The sequence below is a fragment of the Convolutriloba macropyga genome, chromosome 13 (genome assembly GCF_964194025.1).
Source record: "Convolutriloba macropyga chromosome 13, txConMacr16.3, whole genome shotgun sequence".
In the NCBI taxonomy this organism is placed as follows: domain Eukaryota; kingdom Metazoa; phylum Xenacoelomorpha; order Acoela; family Convolutidae; genus Convolutriloba; species Convolutriloba macropyga.
This window is the reverse complement of record NC_134480.1, coordinates 26,451,290-26,471,174: the sequence shown is the minus strand read 5'-3', so window position 1 is coordinate 26,471,174 and position 19,885 is coordinate 26,451,290. Positions and strand designations below refer to the sequence as shown.

The 19,885-nt window shown below is 35.7% G+C and overlaps 1 protein-coding gene across 3 annotated transcripts in view; it reads right to left on the bottom strand.

Moving 5' to 3' along the window:
- LOC142351847 (bestrophin-3-like) overlaps window positions 1–19,885 on the bottom strand; it is a 464,737-nt gene that overhangs the window by 407,869 nt on the left and 36,983 nt on the right. The window lies entirely within an intron of this gene.

Below are 19,885 nucleotides of genomic sequence, written 5' to 3'. Positions count from 1 at the left end.
GTCAATTTGTGTAGTGATTTTGGTCACGCCGAAACAGGAAATGGAGCGAAAAAGCGAGTGGTTTCGCGGCGTGAATTTTTTTCGCTCTAATTTTAAAGTAGTCAGAAAACGGTGTTTGAACAAAAATTCGCTTTCTCGGTAGTGGTTTTTTGTTCACATGCGGCAATTTCACTCTGATTTTTAATTTTTTTTTCGATTTTTTGGATCGGATTTTTTTTCTAAATGGTTTTCACAATACATTCACAGCTCATTCTAGGCCTAGTTTTTTTGTTTGAATTAAGTTTTCTTTTCCCGCTAGTGGGTTTTTTGTTCACATGCGGCATTTTGACATTGATTTTCTGTTTTTTTCTTTGTCTGATTTTTTTAAAATGGTTTTCTCAATTCACTCATAATCCATTCTAGGTCTAGTTTTTCTTTTTAGTCAATGAAACTTCTTTGAATTGTACGTCAGGACTTGTCCTGCTATGTTTTTTTAATTCGCTTTACCTTTTGATCACGTTTTGCATAAATCACGATTTTCACGTTTGACATCTGACTTACTTCACTCACTGTTTCAACTGAATGGATTTTAAATTCATTCACGCATTCAACTACGCAATGTGGTGAATACTGTGAAAGTCAAAAGGTTAAAATCAAAAGAGACAAGATAAACCTATAAAGCCCGGTAATTAAGTAATTGAGAATTAGGTTATCGAAGTTCTATAGAATGTTTGCCAGCCGACATTGGTATTAGGCTTATTAGCTTTTATTATAGTCCGTTCTAGGTCTAGTTTTTTGTTTAGTCCATGAAAATTTTTTGAATTGTGCGTCAGTACTTTTCCTGCTATGTTTACAATTCAAAGAATTTGAATTGTAATGGTGCGCTGTCTTTTTTAAAAATCTGTTCACGCTTTTTTCGGCTTGTTCACGTCAGTGAGAGAAGTCAGATTAGCGTGGTGATTTTGGTCACATTGAAATAGTAAAGTTTATCAAAGTTCATTAGACTGTTTGCTAGCTGATATCGGTTTTAAGCTTATTAGCTTTCAATTTAGAAGCTTGAATAAGTTATAGTATCTGACTGAAACTGCACGCCAAATTAGAATATTTTGACACTGAAAAAAACCCCGCAAATTTACTCAATTTGTCTTTTCAGTCCCGATGTGCATCAAGCGCTTCAAAGGTGGCTATTTTCCTGCAATCTGCCGGCTACGTTTTATTGCAAAATTTTTGCTTGACCGTTTTTGCGCTTTTGTTCTAGAATATTTTGTGACTTCTCAAGTTACTTTCTCACGCATTTTGAATGATTTCGCTTGCCCTTTTTCTCAAAAAGTGTTGCCAATATATAGCGATTGTTAGTGTTTCATTCACAAAGCCGTTGTAGCTAAGTGGTTAAAAAGGCTACTGCTATCCTGGAGGTCTCTGGCTCGAACCCCTCTCATGTCCGAGATTTTGCACCCATACAATAATTTGTATGCTACACCTCTAAATTAATTTATCCCGCCTGTCGTTCGAGATCAATTCATTCGATTTAGTTGGTTTCTTTGTTGTTAGCAAACATAAGTGGGACGCGCAACTATGTAATTCTCCCAGAGATGAAATTAACGCATTTGACCATGCGGCCTATGGCCTTGGTATGAATCTATCGCTACCGAACAAAATATTACACCTGAACATGTTTTTATTGCAATAACATTTGTGCGTTCTCAAATCTGATTGTTGTATGTCTCCTCTTCGGCTAATTTCACCGCTAACATTCACGGCACCCATTTGCGCACTCGCTAGTTACGAAATAAAGATCAGTTGAAAGAAAGCCCCCTCTCCTGGAGACGGGCAACACGCCGCAGCAAGTCAACTGCTTGTATTGAAAAAGGTAAATTATTACAATCTACCTCATGAACTACGATAGAGGATGCATTTTTAGTTGGTTCGGTTTTTTTTGCAGCGAAAGACACCATTTTGTGGCAGAGGATGAGGAAACAGCTTAGAAGATCGCAACTGATATTAGTTTGAATGATGGATGTGTCACCAGCTTACGGTTCTTGCGTTTTTGACTGATCTTAGCGGCTATCTGTTTGGGAGTTTTTGCTGCTTGTATAAATGTAGATAATGACAGTAGTCAACAGGAATGGTATCAAACGCAGTTTAGAAATGGAAAAAGGAAAGTTAACAGTAAAATATGATGAATGAAAACCAAATGGTTGATACTGCATGGTGATTTCAAAGAGAAGTCTAAAAAACAAACGTTAAATCAGTCTAATAATAGATCGCCACTATAAAAGAATGGAAGCAACTCAACGTTTTAATTTTTCCTTAATAGCTTGCAAATTTAAATCAAGCTTTAATTCATGGCCTCATTTTCGATCTATTAGAAGATTTTGAACCGGACTTTTAGCAATGTATCGATAGAGCTATTGCTTCAAGTACGTGGGAGGCTTGTTCATTTTCATAGAAAAACCGTAGGGAGTAGGAAAATATAATTTTAATATCGTCTCACATGGCCAATGTAGATTGGAAAGAAGATAACGTTTGGCACTTTGTTGAAATTTGAACAAAACTGTACTATCTTTGGTGACCAGTAGGTAAACTCGCCAAAGAAAATCAGATGGGTTCAGTATTGATCATCTGCGCAATCGATTGTGCTGCAAATACCTTGGGGATTCTGAAATATGACTCAACATACTTGAATTTTCTTAAGAAAAGGCAATTGGTTCCTAGTACTTCCGAAGCTGGGCAGCGGAATAACTCTGATCAAACGCGTTTGAAAGATTAACCCAGCGATTTTTAATTTCATAAAGCAATTGAGATAAAGCAACTTGTATTGATTACTCTTATTTAGTAATGCATGACGGATCCATTCTGTTTCGGCCCCCGCAGCTTAGTGGGCGTGCTATTTTTTACATATTAACGTAATCCATAGCAACACATAAATTGCAATTGAGGGTCATAAAAACCGGGGGGGGGGGGGTGGCAAAGGAGAATAGATCCAACAGGACAATGAAAAAAAAATCAACCGAAAATTATTATTAACTCCGACTTTGCCTGACCAAATTAAGCAAAATATTCGCATTTAAAACATGTGTGTCAAATCGATGATTGTTTGCCAAACGTTTATCAACAATTTAAATCAACGTTTTATGAGCAAGCAATATTTCTTTTAAAAAAATGAGATTTGGAAACATGCGCCGAATATTTTTCAACAATTTATAAAGTATTGAAATTAGTTAACTGTTCTCTGCAGAGTTTTGTCGGGATTAATACCATTGGAGTTGTACCATTTTATGACACTCCTGCTTTTCAAATTGCTTGAAAAAAAAACATTCTCGTGTTTTCTGACATCTTTCAATTGAAAAAAACTTTGATTTTAAAGTTGGAAATTTTGTGTTTTCGTTACAAATAATTCCGAAACGCAAAAAATACAATTCTTAAATACATGAGCTAAACAAGAATTAAGGCTGTCAAGTAAAGTTAAAAAATGTCTCCAATCGAAAAGAATAAAATATGCTAGGTTTTCATCTGTTTATGCTGACACTTTTTTTTCAATATAGAAGACATGAAAAAATTCCCGTGAAAACAAAGATTTAGCGTGCAATGAATTTTGCTTCATTATATAAAATTATCTAAAAATTGATTTGCTGTTAATGAAGAGAAAATGGCTCGAAAAAACAAGAATTTTTAAAAACTATGGTGAAAAAAAGCAAGAAAAAAAGCTAATAAACCTTTACATAAGCCGTAAGATGTATCTTTGTTATTTCTCAGGGAATTTTGCGCTACGTTTTTAAAATTTAATGTTCTGCAAGCTTGTTAAGGAAGAAACTTAATTTGTTCCTAAACTTGACCTTTTCATATTAAGCATAATAGCATGCATTTTTTATCAACCAGAAATAAATTTTTGGGCATACTAACTGCACTTAATTCGTTTTATTGACGTGAAATGCTTGCAGGTTTTAATATTGTTACTGAAAAATTGTTGATGCAATTTGTGTTGTCATGTTGATAAACTAACATTTGGTGTATCTGGTACTAAACATAGATAGAAAAATTGTTAATAGTTTGAATGTGAACAATTCTAGCTCTTGCAATATTCCGATCCAATTGATTATCATGTGGTAAACAGCTGAAATGAGCTGACGTTTTGATTCAATTTTTCAATCGATTTGGGCCGTGAAATTAAGATTGCATTTTTTATAACAAAATACTTTAATTGGTAAAACAATTTGAATTTTCGAAGTTTCTAATATCTTTTGTACGCATTCTAAGTTAAAACAAATGAAAATTTTTTGAACAATGTTTTAATTTTTTTAAGATTTTTTTTCAGTTGTGCAATCTAAGATGATTTTTCTGTGTGCCAGTAGCTCCAAGAAGACTTTAAATGGAAGACAATTACATTTTGTTCAGACATTTATAAGGAAATTATAGAAGTTCTCCAGAGTTTTTCTTAAACTAAACTTGATGAAACCTAAGACTTCAAAAGAAATAAATGTTACATGAAAAAACTGCTCGCAGTTTTTCTTTCTTTTTCGCATGAACACACTTATAATATCAAAACTTGTTTTTAATTAATAGGCTTGTATATCCTGAAAACTGACCTTACTGGTCGCAAAAATGTTTGCCATTGAAAAAGTTAGAGTTATCAATGAGAAATATGACTTTTACAGGAAACCTTTTACGGGAATGAATTTACGCGGTAAAACGCGACAAAAAGGTTGCATCAACTTTTTGCGCGTAGAAATCGAGTTTGAAAATAACGTTCGGTCTGAATCGCACACCTAAAATTGACACTAAACATAAGTGCGAAGATAGACAAATTTGAATAACATTAACAGAATGATCTTAGGTAACATTTTTTCCTTAATTTTGCATAAAAACATATTATATTAAACATTGAAAATTGTAAAGTACGGGGTTTATAATAAGGTGACGTTGGAGTTACCAGCGGTGTTGATGACATCACGCCTAAACATGAGCTTTAATTGACGAGGTGCCTTGGCAGTAATGGAAGCCCAGATGTTGCATGCCGGTTATCATCTTAATCGGTAAAGAAAAATATGAATTGAAACGGAAAAATTTTCACTGGAGTTTATGCAGCGGCTTATAACTAGTAACACGGCAAAGTAAATGATGTCCAAAATCCAATGTGGTGCATACACAGAACAGGCAAAGGATGAGGTCCGCAATCCAAAACAGGTGAATGCCGGAGCCTATGCCGATTCATAGTCCAGACAGAACAGAACCTAAGCCAGACACAAGCGACACTTGGCAAGAAATATGTAAAAACAAAGCATCTAATAAATTTATGATTTCATAATTTCACTTCAAATGCCGAAAAACTAGAATAAAAAGTTGATTTAATTTTAGTGTTCAGACCTTCGATTTAAAGGCAATTGTTATTTAAAAATGTGTTTAGGGGGCACAAAGTAGCCCAATCATGTACGTTTTGATACAGGGTGCCAAATATTAGTGTTGCTTGGAAAAATAGTCCAACTCATAGCAATATCCCAGATTGAGGTTAGGTTAATTCGGTCTGGAAAGTCTGATCAGAGGTAATTTCGGTCTGGAAAGTCTGATCAGAAGAAAATTTGGGTCTGGACCTCAACCTAGGTTTCAATATGTAGGAGATAGTCACTTGCTTTGGCTGAAACTCACGGCTTTGCTCAGTCCACATAGATTTGTTGCAGACTGATCGGCAAATTTTTTTGATAAAATCTTGTAGTCGCGATTATAAAAAGAAAAAGCTATGATCACGCTGAGCAGACTAAGATACAGTTATTTGCCAGGCTGAGCAAGATAAATATTCCACTCAAATGCTGAATATATGAAGAAGAGTCCTACATTCTAAATAATGTATAGGTAAATTTACCTGAACACCTTTCATGTAAGGCCTTGTGCACGTAGAATTTACCTGCACAATTTTCCCGAAAATTGCTTACCTGCACACTATTCAAGTGAATTACCTCCAATTTTTTTTTCAAAATTTCAATACAAATCTGAAGCAAAATTTCTAAAAACTGTATTTTGAGGATGAATCGTAATTTGTTTTTTTTCAGACAAGAAAGACGTTTTCATGAAGTTGCATTTATAAATGATTGCAAAAAATGGGTTCAAATTGCAGCACATAAAGCAGACCCAAGTCAAGCTCCTCGATAAAAAACAGATATTGACCAAACGGCCAAGGTTCACGGACGCATTTATTGGATAACAGTTATTGGATAATGAATTTTGATGAAACAGCGAACAATAATAACTAAAGCGCTCGAAAGGCTCAAAATCATTTCAGGTGCGACCAATTAATTAAATTTTCGATTTTTCTACTGCTTATACCTCATTGCACTTCTTCAGTTCCAATGCCTACACCACGGGGCTACGCCCCCGGTTAAGAGCGAAGATTCAGCAACTTTTGAAGTGCTTTTGCTTTGAGATGTCAACTTTTCATAAACGACGATCATATAATCAGCATTGAAAGTCTAAGAATAGATTCCAGATTTTGTCTGGGATTAGTCTTCTGTGCCTTCTCAGTTCACATCACTTGTTGACTCCAATTGGAGCCAGCTCTCGATATTTTGACTCCGCAATTTTTCTCTGCTGGATGAAAGACAGCTGTTAGGGGCCAATCCGAAAAGAGTGAAATTAGACATGAGCTAACAAAACAGACCAAAATTTGGTTATACGCCAGACCAAAGAGATCAGAATATTGTTATTGGACAGACGAAACGGACCGAGGTGTTGACCAGACCGAGCAGACCAAAATTTTGCTGTCGTCTACAGTGAACAGACCAAAAGATGTGTATTAGCCAGACGAAACAGACCAAAATGTGGGCATCTTGGTCATACCAAACAGACCGAAAATTGGAATTGGCCGTACTATCGGCTCAACCAAAAATTTTTCCTGACTACTATATTGGTTCGTACCGGGCCCACTGTCATGCGACCCAAATCGGTCTGACCAATGCCTGTCTTGGGTGCGGGACCTCCACTGGTTAGTGACCCCCCAATAATAGTCAGGCACGCCATCGTGCATAGTGACTTTGCGCAGCGAGTTGATTAAAAGGTTTCCCCAGCGCAAACTACTGGAATGCTCCAGGGAGTTGCAAATTTCCAAAGGGAATTTTAGACAAGCAATCGGAGGACCAGTGTTTGTTGCAGCTTTTAGGGCACCTTATTATAAAATAGACTAGACTTGTTTCAAATAGAGTAAATATTCACTGCGTTGCAGCAAATTTTGTTGCTGAATTATGTTCTCCAAAATATTTGTAGAGAGTGAAAAAATGACAACCCGATCAATGAGTTTTACGGAGTTAATATTTTACGGCACGTACACAATTCAACCGAAAAATGCAAACTCGGTGGAGATGAGACCAGAGTTGGTTTCGAGAGCTGACTTTGTGTTTCCTACGTGATGATATCTTGATTGCAAAAATTGAAATAATGAACACCCTGTTTCAAGAAGGAACTTGGAATGAATGTTGATGAGACGGCGAACAGTAATCACGAAAGCGCTCAAAGGCTCAAAATGTTTTTTAACTTTTCAGGTTCGACCAATTAATTAAATTTTCGACTTTTCGCAAATCGTCAGTGCTACTGGTTATCAATGTTCATCGGAGAAAAATAGAATGACTGTTTTTATAGTGCAAAAGAGAATTCTGTCATTGCTATCTATGACTCACATTCTTTCTGGCATTCTGCACACTCTTTGAGAACTTCTGAGCTTCAATTCTTCTATTCAAACGTGGGAATCCACTCGGGTTCGAACCACCAACCTACGTCTTTCGCATCTTTTCACTTCTGCATTTCCCATGCCTACACCACGGGGCTACGCCCCCGGTTAAGAGCGCAGATTCAGCAACTTTTGAAGTGCTTTTGCTTTGTGATTTTACTTTTCATAGACGACGATCATATAATCAGCATCGAAAGTCTAATTTAGAGATAGGTCTAAAAAGTAGTTGTTTGACAAGATCGTTTGCGTTTCTGTATATAATCCCCTTTTAGAGGGGTGCTAAACAAGACCCTGCCCATTCACCCAATGTGTTCAGCCATTGAAATCAAGGCCCGGTGCACGTGTTTAAGCATTTGCTTATTGATTAGTTTTGCATGATCAACGCAAGTCAAGGGTTCTATCGGACTGAAGACAGAAATTTCAATTGTTCTGTCCATGAGAAAGGAGACTGGGCCTTGATCAAAATAAATACGTGATCAAATGATGGATGTAGTACGTAGCTATGGTAGTACCTGGTTAAAGCTTCACGTTCAAAAAAGTGACAGATGTCAAGTTACCATAAAAAGAGCAATGCTGCCCATGAAAAGAGCAGTCTCATGTGAAAGTCTAATGGAATAATACGAGAAAAGACAACTGGAACTTTGGAACGGAGAGCTAATTTTGGCTGAGATCTGTAAGTTTAAAGCCAAGATATTTGTCACTAAAACCAAAAAGAAGGCACTATTAAAAAAAGGCTTCTCTCATGTCAACTTCAAAAGCCCTTGAAACACACGTGTAATTTATGAGCTATAATGCCAACTTCACAGAGCTTTTGAAGGAGTCCTCATATTTAGTCCTACAACTTTTATTAGATCACTCCAAATCGTTTTTAGAAGTTTCTGCTCCAGCCGCTTCAGAACTTTATGCCAAGCTGTTTTTTTTTGTTCAGCCAATTCCGATCGATTGTTACTTTTTACAATAAGAGATATACAATAGGAGTCTCATTGGAAAGGTAATTTTCGATTTGTTTATTCTTGTGGACAAACTGAGCTGTTGATTTCGAAACGTTTCCACTTTTCTCTCCGTTCAACGTTTAAAAGCATTTGAAATGTATACTCATAAATGAAAGAAACAGGTAGTCCATTTGATAATTAAAAGCTGCCTAATTACTTGATTCCTCTACTTGAACTTCTTCAGACATCTGAAGCAGGTTCGACTCGGAAAAAATGCTGATCGTCCCTTGTTCAGTGGTGTAGCGTTCACGGGTTGAACGTCAAGTCTTGATCAGTACTGATTTAGTGAAATTGTAAGTCTGGGATCAGTACTGTATCAGAGCTCTGATCATGCCACTTTTTAGACTTGGCAAGTTTTTAACCAAGTCTCAAGTCTTTGCAAGTCTTGTGCAAGTCTTTGCCAATACTTGAAAAGTCTTTGGTCAAGTATTGAGCACATTTTTTTGCATGGTTAAGTGTTTTAAGCATGGTTAAGTGACTCTGCAGAAGTCACTTTGAAATTCTGACTTAATATCACGAACCGCTTCGCGGTTTTCGATAAACGCCAGAAGTTCTCCTTGACTTCAAGCAGAGTCACATTACTATTAATGAACTCAGCAAAGTTAAAGTGCTTTAATCTGAGTGTTTATATGTTGAGGATTTTCTGTTGGACCATGTTTTTCATTCTGCGTTATCTTCAGCCAATTTGCTTGCCGTTGACGCATCGAAATGCCAAATTAGATATTAGAAAAATTATATTTTTTTTTCAACGCGTATGCTAGAGTACACAGACGTAACCAAAAAGTTTTAAGCTCTAGCATTCTCTGGCTTAAAAGAAAATTGAGAAAACAAAGAGGGCTTCCACAAGATCTCCTCCCGTAAAACATTTTGAACAAAAAAAATGCGTTATAAGTGAATTGCACAGGTCTCATACTGTGAAAGTTTCTTTGCATGTGATGAACATGTTCATAAAGTCTATGAGACACAGCAAGACACTTTAAGAGTTTTGCGGCAAGCTCGCAATCTGCATTTTTTTCGAATTACTGCCCTAGAGAAATTCATATTTTTCTCGCAGATGACGCTTATCTTTCAAGATTCATTCAGTTTACACTTATCTTGCAAGGAGCAAGATCCTTACGACGATCAAGATAGACGTCGAAAAATGTGAGAAAAAATTGGAAACTTGAAGACTGAGTCACTCTAAAATCAAACTCTCTTATGAGTTTAGTCCAATGGCTGGAGCTCTCGATTCGAAGCAGAAAATTTCATATCAACTCTACCTTCAATAACGTATTTGAAAAACTTGTTTCCAGACAAAGTGTTTTACGATCGTTTTAAGGGTACACTCTGTACAAAACAAGCGGGAATAGATTGGTAAGCAATGCCTTCCCGTTTATGTAACTGGCAAAACTCGTTGGAATTCCCTTTTGTCAAACTTCCGATCTGCTCCAAATTCATTACCTAGCAGAACAGCGCTCCTACTTTGGTTCGCAAAGAGTTTGTAGACTGAAGTTTTGGTCCAATTTTTTTTTGGCGTAAAACAGTTTTTCTCTCACGCCTAAACAGAAACCTTCTTATAAATTTACCCTCAGCAAGGTATTCAAAATACTCGTTTCGAGAATTTTTTTTAATGCTCTCTGTAACGGTAAATGATGCGCAAAAGATGGGTGATTTGATTTTTAACCAGTAAAAAATGTCGTAAAAAGGTCTCCAGTGCTTTCCATGTCATGATATGTTATGTTTAATTCTATTCTTGTTGGTTAAATGGATGTTTCTGCAACTCCATTCAGTTTGAACTTTTGTCAATCTTCCAATCTATTCTAAACTCATCCTTATCAGAAAGTTGCTCCTTCTGAAATTTACACAGAATTATTAGAAGAAAATTGACATCCAATTCTTTTCTGCCCTAAAACCGTTTTTCTCTCGGTCCTGAGCAGAACGTTTTACAAAGTTTTACCGCCAGTAAAGTGTTTGAAAATGTCCTTCAGGACAAAATATAAACTGGTTGTATCATTGGTTTATTCTATCCAAACAAAAGTGTGAATGGGCTAATAAAGCGCTATAAAGAGTAATAGAAATGCCCCAGTGGCTTCCGGTTTATGACATAAAACTTTTCGCTCAATATTTTTTCACTTAATGAGATGTTTCTGTTACTCCATGCGTTTTGAATATTTATCAGATAAACATTAACGCAACAACTCACTTTCAGTTTCTAGTTGAGAGTGAACGAGTTCATAGTCCTTGTGCCAATAACACGTTTTCCGTTTCGAAAAAATAATATATTTCACTGATTAATAACGTAACTAGCAAAGATTGTGGTTGTTTAAATTTTGAAACTTTTCACTTCTTTGTAAACTCTTTGTATAGCAAAACGGTAATTCTACTGAAGTTCATACCAGACCAAATTTTGTCTACTCAAGCGCACATTTGTCAACCATCTGAGAGCAGAAGAGTTTACTACCCGACAGCGACTCCTGACCGGGTGAATATTTCATACATATATGGAATGTAGGAGGTAGACAGCTGCTATGGACAGAAAGTACGAACAGTACAACCACACTTGTAGCTAAGTTGAAATTCTGTTGGGTCCTTGGATGCTAAAAAAATCAAAAAATGCCTCCAATACTTTCCAGAGTTTGATAGAAGATGTTTGTTCGACTTCTTGTTTTTTCAATGTAACGTTTTTGTGACTCCATTAAATTTCAATCATTATATGGCTGCAAGTACAACGGAAATCAACTTCTAAAAACCAATTGATAGTGAAAGTGGATATTTTTACAATAAAAAGTCAGTGATACGCTCTACGTGACAAAAACACATTTTTTAACTGAATAAATATATAACTGGCAAAAATCGTTAGAAGTCAGTTTTGTCAACCCTCCAATCTATTCCAATTTCATCCTGTGGCAGAACAGCGCTCCTACTGAGTTTTACACAGAGTTTGTAGATGAAAATGGGTTTTCAAGGTATTTTGACTTAAAACAGTTTTTCGCTCGTGCCTAAATCGAAACCTTCATATCAATTTACCGTCAAAAAGATATTTGAAAAAGTAGTTTCGAGGAAAGTTTTTTAATGCTCTTTGTAACGGTATATACGGCCCAAAAGATATGTGCTGAGGTTTTTAAGCAGTAAAAATTGTCATAAAAAGATCTCCAGTTCTTTCCAAGTTAAGATATAAAAAGTGTCATTCTTTGTTTGTTTAATTGGACGTTTCTCTAACTCCGTTCATTTTGAATCTATTTGAGGTAGCAAGCTACACAAAATAACTGAATAAAACAAGCTGAGAGTGAAAGAACACATAGTCCCTGAAGAAGTCTGAAACACGTTCTGCGTTGCGATAACACTAATTTTTCCACTGATTAATTATTTACCTGCCGAAATTCATTCGTTAAAACTCTTTTTTGTCAACTTTCGTTCCAAACTCATCCTATGGCAGAACGACGCTCCTACTGAAGTTACACACATTTGGTGGAAACATTTTATTGGACCCCAAAATATTTCTTTCTCTTGGGCCAAAATAGAATTTTTCATATTAACTTTACAGTCAATAACGTGTTTGAAGTTCAATTTTCGAGGCAAATCTGATTTTCCACTGGTTGTTGTAACGGTCTTTAGTTGTAAACTCTGTCCAAAATTTGTTAAAAGTGAATAGTAAGCAAAAAAAATGTTTTAAAAAGCCTCCAATGCCTTCCAGATTATGATGTAAAAGTGACTTATTCGACTCTTTTTTTCATGAAATGATGATGTTTCTGTGACTCCATAAGTTTTGAATCTTTATTCGATAGCAAGTAATATAAAAAGCAACGGTGAATAAATAGCTGAGGGTGAAAGAATACATAGTCCCTGCAAAAGTCAATACCACCCTCTTCAATTCCGTAACATATAGTTTTTTACTCAATATTGATGTACCTGGCAAAAATCTTAAATGGTGAGTAGATTCAGTTTTTCACTCCTTTCCAAGCTCATCCTGTTGCAGAAGGGGGGTTCTACTGAAGTTTACATACCGTTAGAAGAAGAATTTTCGATTCCATTTTTGTGCCTAGAAATATTTTTACTTCTGGGCCTGGGCAGATTAATTCATGTCAGCTTTAACAACAATAAGTTTTTTGAAATGACCGCTTCAGGAAAAAAATTGAGTGATCTTTTTTATGATTTATCTATCCAAACAAAGTATGAATTGTTAAGTAAGCACTAAAAAGTTTATAATTAAGTCTCCAGTGCCCTCCAACTCATGATGTAGAACGTTTCATTCGAAATTCTGTTAAATAAATGAGACGTTTCTGTGACTAAATTCTTTTTGAATGATCATCATGCAGCAAGTACCACAAATCACCAACTGTTAGATACCGTTTTATAGTGAAAGATCACTTAGTCCATGCGTCAAGGTCAAGAATTCGTTCTCGTTTGCGATAGACAACGTTTTCACCGATTAAATGTGTACCTGGCAAAATTCGTCACTATTGGCAAAGTGTGGAAACTTTTGTTAACCTTCTTATCTACTCAAAACTCTTCCAATATCAGAGAGGCGATCCTACTGAAATTTACACACATTTTTAGAGGAAAATTTATATCCAATTTTTTCTGTCCTAAAACCGTTTTTCTCTCTTTCCTAAATAGAAATTTTCATTAAGCCTTAACTGTCAATAAGGTATTTGAAGCACTCCATCATCACAAAAACTAAACTGGTTATTTCATTGGTTTATTCTATCCACGAGAAAAGAATGAATTGGCAATTAAAGCGCTAAAACGAGTAATAGCAAAGCATCAAGTGGCCTCCAGCTTATTATATAAATCTTTTCCTTCGAAATCTTCTCTTTTAATTTTTGAGACGTTTCTGTGACTCCATGCCTTTTAAATCATTATTAGATAAACAGTAACGCAACAACCCACATTCAATTACCGGTTGAGAGTGAACAAACACATAGTTCATGCGACAATAACACATTTTCCCTTGCGAAAACATAATGTCTTTCGCTGATTAAAAATGTAACTAGAAAAAATCGTAATTGTTTAATTTTTCAAAAACTTTCAATCCCATTTTCAATGATTAATAATGTAACTAGCAAAAATCATCTTTTAAAAAATTTTGAAACCTTTCAATCTTCTGTAAACTGGCTGTATAGCAGAAAGGTAATTTGACTGAATTTCACATCAGACCGATTTATGTCTACTCAAGCGCACATTTGTCAACCATCTTTGAGTAGAAGAGTTTGCTACCCGACAGCAACTCCAGACGGGGCGACGTATTCCAACACGTATGGAATCCGAAGTTTAGCCAGTTTCATTGGATATTACAATCAACTCTCCCTTTCAGTCAAGCTTTATCGCAATTGCGGCGGAGAAGTTTGGTTTTGCCCTGTCATCTGCTGAGGACAGAAAGTACAAATGATGCGCACAGAGTTGTAGCAAAGTTGGAATTCTGAACGGTCGTTTGGCCTTCGAGTCGTTTGGGGGATTTTTAGAAACAGTTCATAGAAACCTCAAACTGCTGATAAATCTGGCTCATAATAGAAATTTGCAGCCTGCTGGGTTATCTCAGGCTTTCAGTAGGCTTTCTCAATCAGTCACGTTTTTATTGTACTTGCTTTCCTCTGGTGCACATTTTGATCAGTTCTGTAACATGTAGTTTTTGAATAAATTTGACAAATCTGCAGCTCTAACGCTTCAAATTTTATCAGATCTGTTATGATTTTTATCCGAATCGTTTCTTTAGTTTATGTCTGGGGGTCCGGTGGCAGAAGGTCCGGTGCAACCCAACTCAATGGTCTGGAAAAAATTTGGGTCGCGCCTTTCCGTCTGGCCAATGGCAAATTTTGTCTGTTCGGTCTGGCCAATACCGACATTTCGGTCTGTTTGGCCTGGCCAATACCCACATTTTGGTCTGTTCGGTCTGGCCAATACCCTTATCTCAGTCTATTCGCTCTGGCCAGTACCCTTGTTTCGGTCTGTTTGATCTAGCCAATACCCACATATCGGTCTATTTGGTCTGGCCAATACCCAGATTTTGGTCTGTTTGATCTGGCCAATACCTAATTGCAAGGAATAGAGGTCCAGCCAAATAAGAGTGCGTCCTCTAAAAATTGTATGATTACGTGCTGTATTGGCTGTTTTTCAAAATAGCAGCCCATAAATGGTAATCGACATCTATCTACTTCTAGATGATCAGAATACCTTATTGACTTTCCTTTAAAATTTGCATTTGTCTTTAAATCGACGGTTTTTTTCAATAATTTCTTTTTAAAATCTCATATTCATTTGCCATTCAGAAAAATGAAGCGAATAAATTATAAATTTTATTGAATGCTTCTGCACGTTTAAGTGGGTCTGGTCAATGGTCTGGACAGAGTCTGTTCAGTATTGCCAATGTTAGCCAAAGTCTGTTTGGTCTGGCCAAGGTTGGCCAAAGTCTGTTCGGTCTGGCCAACACCCTTCTTTAGGTATGGTTGGCCTGGAGCCCCCTGTCCGCGACTGAAGTCGGTCTGGCCAATACCTGTCGTGGGTCGCGGACTTCATCCTGGGTTTACATGTTTATCCACACTTTCAAAGTTTTGCTTAAAGTCAATATAACTTAGGGAAGCCATTTTCGTCACTCAATTGAATTAAAATGCATTTAAACCGACTTAGCGCATCAAACAATTGTCAGCAGTTTGATCAAGTTTTTCGTTTGGCTTTAAATCTTAGCCTCAATAGAAAAAGACAAATACACACTAAATAAAGTTAAGGTATAATTTACCTTAACGGAGTTAAGGTAAACCGTTGATAAGGTAAAGTTAAGGTAATGTTTACCTAAAATTTATTTTAATTTGAATTAAGGTAAAAATTTACGTTATTTCTGTAAAATTACCTTAAATTACTTTAACTTTCTTTTGTTACGTTCTGCAGTAAAATTACCACAAAATTTTAGTACTGAAAAACAATCATTAGAAAAGTTTGTTTTTTAGTACTGAAATGTCAAACAAAATCTCTTGGCTTTACGCAAGTTGTTTAAAGAAAACTGCTTTGTCTACATGGCAAATCGCAGAAATCGCTTCTTCTTTTACCATGTTTGGTTTCAGCTTGACTCCAGATTCAAAATGGGAACTGATTCTGGTTCTGTTAAAATTAATGGAAATCTTACGGCTGTATTTTCTTGAGTTTTGACTAAATGAAGTTCCGGTGAATATTAATCATAAACAGTTAGTTTTGAATGGGAATCAATCAAAATTAACTTAAAATTTGTAAAGTTCTTAAAATATGAAAATTATAAACAAAGACCAGATAAAATCATGACACGACTGTAAGGAAGACAAATTCTCTGGTGAGTAACCCCTCGGAAAATCTTTTTTACTCATCCAGCTATAGTTTAGAAAGAGACGGCTCGTGTAAGACCATGCTTAGGTTACAATGAGACAAGCTACTCAAATTTAAAAGCATTTTTTTTGCTCTCTGATGAAAAATTCTATTGACTATAAGTTTTGCGATGCTCAAATAAAAGCAAGATTTCAGGATCAACCTTGATTACCACTTGATATGCGAAACTGATTATCAAAACCCTCACTTTGGTATCACTTTAACAGTTAAACCAATTGAATTGTCAATTTTTTATGGTGAATATAATACAACTTCTCAAAAACTGAACTTCAACAAGATAAATCAGTCGCAAAGCCAATTTATCTTAAAAGAGCAAAGACATCAAATTGTTAAAAGAATATTAAACACTAGAAGAAGCAAACAAAAAGTTATTGATTTTTTGTAATCTAATTTTTTTTCTTGAAAAGATGATATTTATCGGCAGATAGCGTTTTGATTTTTGAACTAATGGTTCCACGATACAAGAAAAATTTGAAATTACGAAATGAAATGATGAAAAGCTTTGAAATCGTTACCAAACAGATAGACTGATCATCCAGTTAATTTTTTTTCTCGCAAAATGTATCCGAATATCAAAAAATTATCAAAAATTAGAGTTCATAATTATGTTTTTTTTAAGTAGGAAATCTGGCGAAAGAGATTTCCTTGTCCACTAGTCCTTTATTCGGATGATTTCTATTTAAGAACAATTTAACTTGAACAAAACAATTAATGTTTCTCTGTAAATGTAGGTAACATATGATGATCTTCGAAAAATGTTTTTTCTTGTTTTTCAGGTGCTGGAAAACATACTTTTTTGTCTTTTGCTTAACTCACGCAGATGGATGCCGGTTATAAGTCAATCTCAAATCAACTGGAGAAACAATGTTTTAAATTAAAAGAGTCTTAAGATAGGACAATTGCAGTGTGGGCAAAGACAAAACTCTTCTTCATTTGATTTTCAACTTGGTGTTCCTTTTGATTAAATCGCTCCATTTTTTTTATCAGTTTGGTCATAGAGAACCCTAAAATTAACTAGAGGACTTTTTTTTCACTTGTGTTTTCCAGCAATTTAAAGACTGTCCTACCTGAAGAAAAAAATTCGTGGTTTTGTTAATTGAAGTAATACAGGACTACCAAAGAGTTTTCATTCAATCGAACTTTCAATCGGAATGAGACCAGTCGAGTTGCACGAGTATCGAAGTCAATTTGAATCCCAACTAAGAACTTTGAAAAACTTTTTTTTTCGTTCATACATCACCTAAGTGCACCTTTTTTAATGTTTTTGAATGTCATTAGAAGAACCAATTGTTTTCCTTCGAAAAATTAAATGAAGTGATGGAGGGCTGAAATGAGGAAGTACTAGAATGTGAAGCGTTATTTTGGGCAAAAAACATAAATTTTGTCCAAAGTTTTTGTTGATTTCATATTTTTTTAATTTAAAGCGAAAGTGTGCTGGTTATCTAGAATTTCTAACAAACGCTAGTTTGCTTGAGAGGCCGGAAAAACAATGAGAGTTTTTTAATCAAAAGATTTCCACTGTGTTTGATTTTTCCTTTTTTCTAAAAACATGTTTTCTATAGGTTTCTTGTAGATATAGATTATCGGAGTTTTTCATGTTTATACGGTTTCTGGAAAATTAAAACAGTGAAACTAATTATAAGGCAGAAACGTTTTTAAAAAATACTTTAAGATTTAAAAGAAAAGAGGATAAATAAAATGCTTATTTTCTTTTTATATTTGAGATATTTTTTGCGTTGTTTTTTCTATTCCTATATTCATTAAAGTTTTGGTTGTATCGCATATCGCTTGAGCTGGGAAATAAATAAACATGTTAAAAACTTTTAAGGAGAGCAGAATTTTTTATGTTTCAGTTTTTTGTTTTCGGAATACTTAATTTCTATAAGGAAGTTTTTCTCTATGTTTTGATCTCAAGCGCATTTGTAGATACAATTTTAAATATCTTTTTTTAATTTCGTGACAATTTTTCTCTCATTTATATTATCAATATAGTTAGAAATCCTCCTATCCTCATCAACCCTACCCCCCCCCCCCCCCCCCAAAAAAAAAAATAAAAAAGAGTTTACGATGCGTAAAAAAATCAAAAATTTGTCGAAGGAAAAAGCGGGCCTCGCGTATTTGTTCCACTTGAAACAGTGTTGAACCCATTATAGGTCCTGCTATATTTTCCAAGAATTTATTTTGCTGTTCTCTGACAAAATTTAATTATTAGGCGCCGGGAGGAGGCTGATTGTTCAAAAGATAATGATGGAACAAGAAAAGAGCAAGAAGGCTAGAAGAGCGCAAGAGAAAAGAGAAAGAACAATGAAAAGAGCAAGAAGGCTCGCTTGAGCATGTTTGAGACGTAGAAAGCGCTTTCTGTGTCTCACACATGCTCAAGCGAGCCTTCTTGCTCTGCGTAATCTCGAATAAATTTCCGTCACTGCGTAATCTCGAATAAAAACTAATTTGTCTTCAATTCTAATTTGTCGGGCAAAAGTCAGCTTTGAGCTCACTAAATGTTCCAGCAGGGGTGAGTTTGACGTGTTAGAATTAATCAGTTAATGAAGACACTGTCGAGCATTTATTTGATTGTCATTCATCAAATATGCTCAGAACGTTTAACATCACTACTGGAGACCTAGTTCAAAAGTCGAAGTTCAAATTCAAACAATGCTTATAGTAAGTCGCATAAAGTTGCAACGCGAGCAAACGTTCGAAAAGCTCGGACATGCAAATAGGCAGTGTTTTACTAGATATCCGCATGTTTTAAATTTAAACTTTGCCCTTTGAAACTTTCGATAGCGTTGCAACTTTGTGGGGCTGACTATATACGTTAGACCAAATTATGCTAAACGAACAAAGACTGGCCTGCGATTGAGCATTTCAATGCCAAATTTGAACTGCATGTGTTATTTTTCAAACTTTAGATTACATAGCAACTTTTTATAGTCAGTCCCATAAAGTTGCAACGCTATCGAACGTTTCAAAGGTCAAAGTTCAAATGTAAAACATGCAGAGATCAGCATTTTGTTGTTTATTTGCATGTCGAGAGTTTTTCGGACGTTCGATTGCGTTGCAACTTTATGGGACTTACTATAGGACAGACTATAAGGAAATGCTACAAAACTATGTGAGATTAGGTTCACGCATATTGCTAATTTAGGCCAATCTCATATTGTTGCAACAGTATGTGTAGATATTGTTTACTTCACTCAATTGAGCAATAACAGTGATATGAATGTCTAGAACAATTGATATGGAACCGATCAAGGGTGTTTAGAACTTCCTCCCGGATATCTGCCTTTTCCCGATTACCAGCGAGTAAACACTTTGCTATGAGTTGAGTGTGTAGTGTGTGAGTGAGTATTGTTTTGTTTTGTTGTTGTGATATCATGAGGAGAGGAAGTGAGAATGGGGCGAGGGAGGACGCAATAAAAGGCAAATCAGATTCAAATTTATTCCACATGCAAGATGCCCACTAGTACTTTAATTCCAAGTTAGGAACGCCCTTAAGAGAGTACCCGGATCAAAGCCCACTTCCCGTCCACACACAATAACTAAGGAGAGACCGAGGGGGAGAGAGGGAAGGAACAAGGCAAGAGAAAGAGAGAGGGTTAGAATGGGAGATAGAAGAAGAGTACCTGTTTTTGTGCAATTTCCCAATTTGGCCTGTTATGGCTCCCTAAAGTGCCATTTGACGGCCAACGAGATTTACAACTGGCTGTTTTCAAATTCTAACAACCTGCTGCTATTATAAATTTGTTAAATACTCTCCTTTCATCCCCTATCTCATATTTCCATCTTTTTACTCTTTCTCTATCCCTTTTTTCTTCTATGTCACAACACAGCAAGCTCTCATTGCCTTCCTCTTTCACATAAACACATGGAAGAT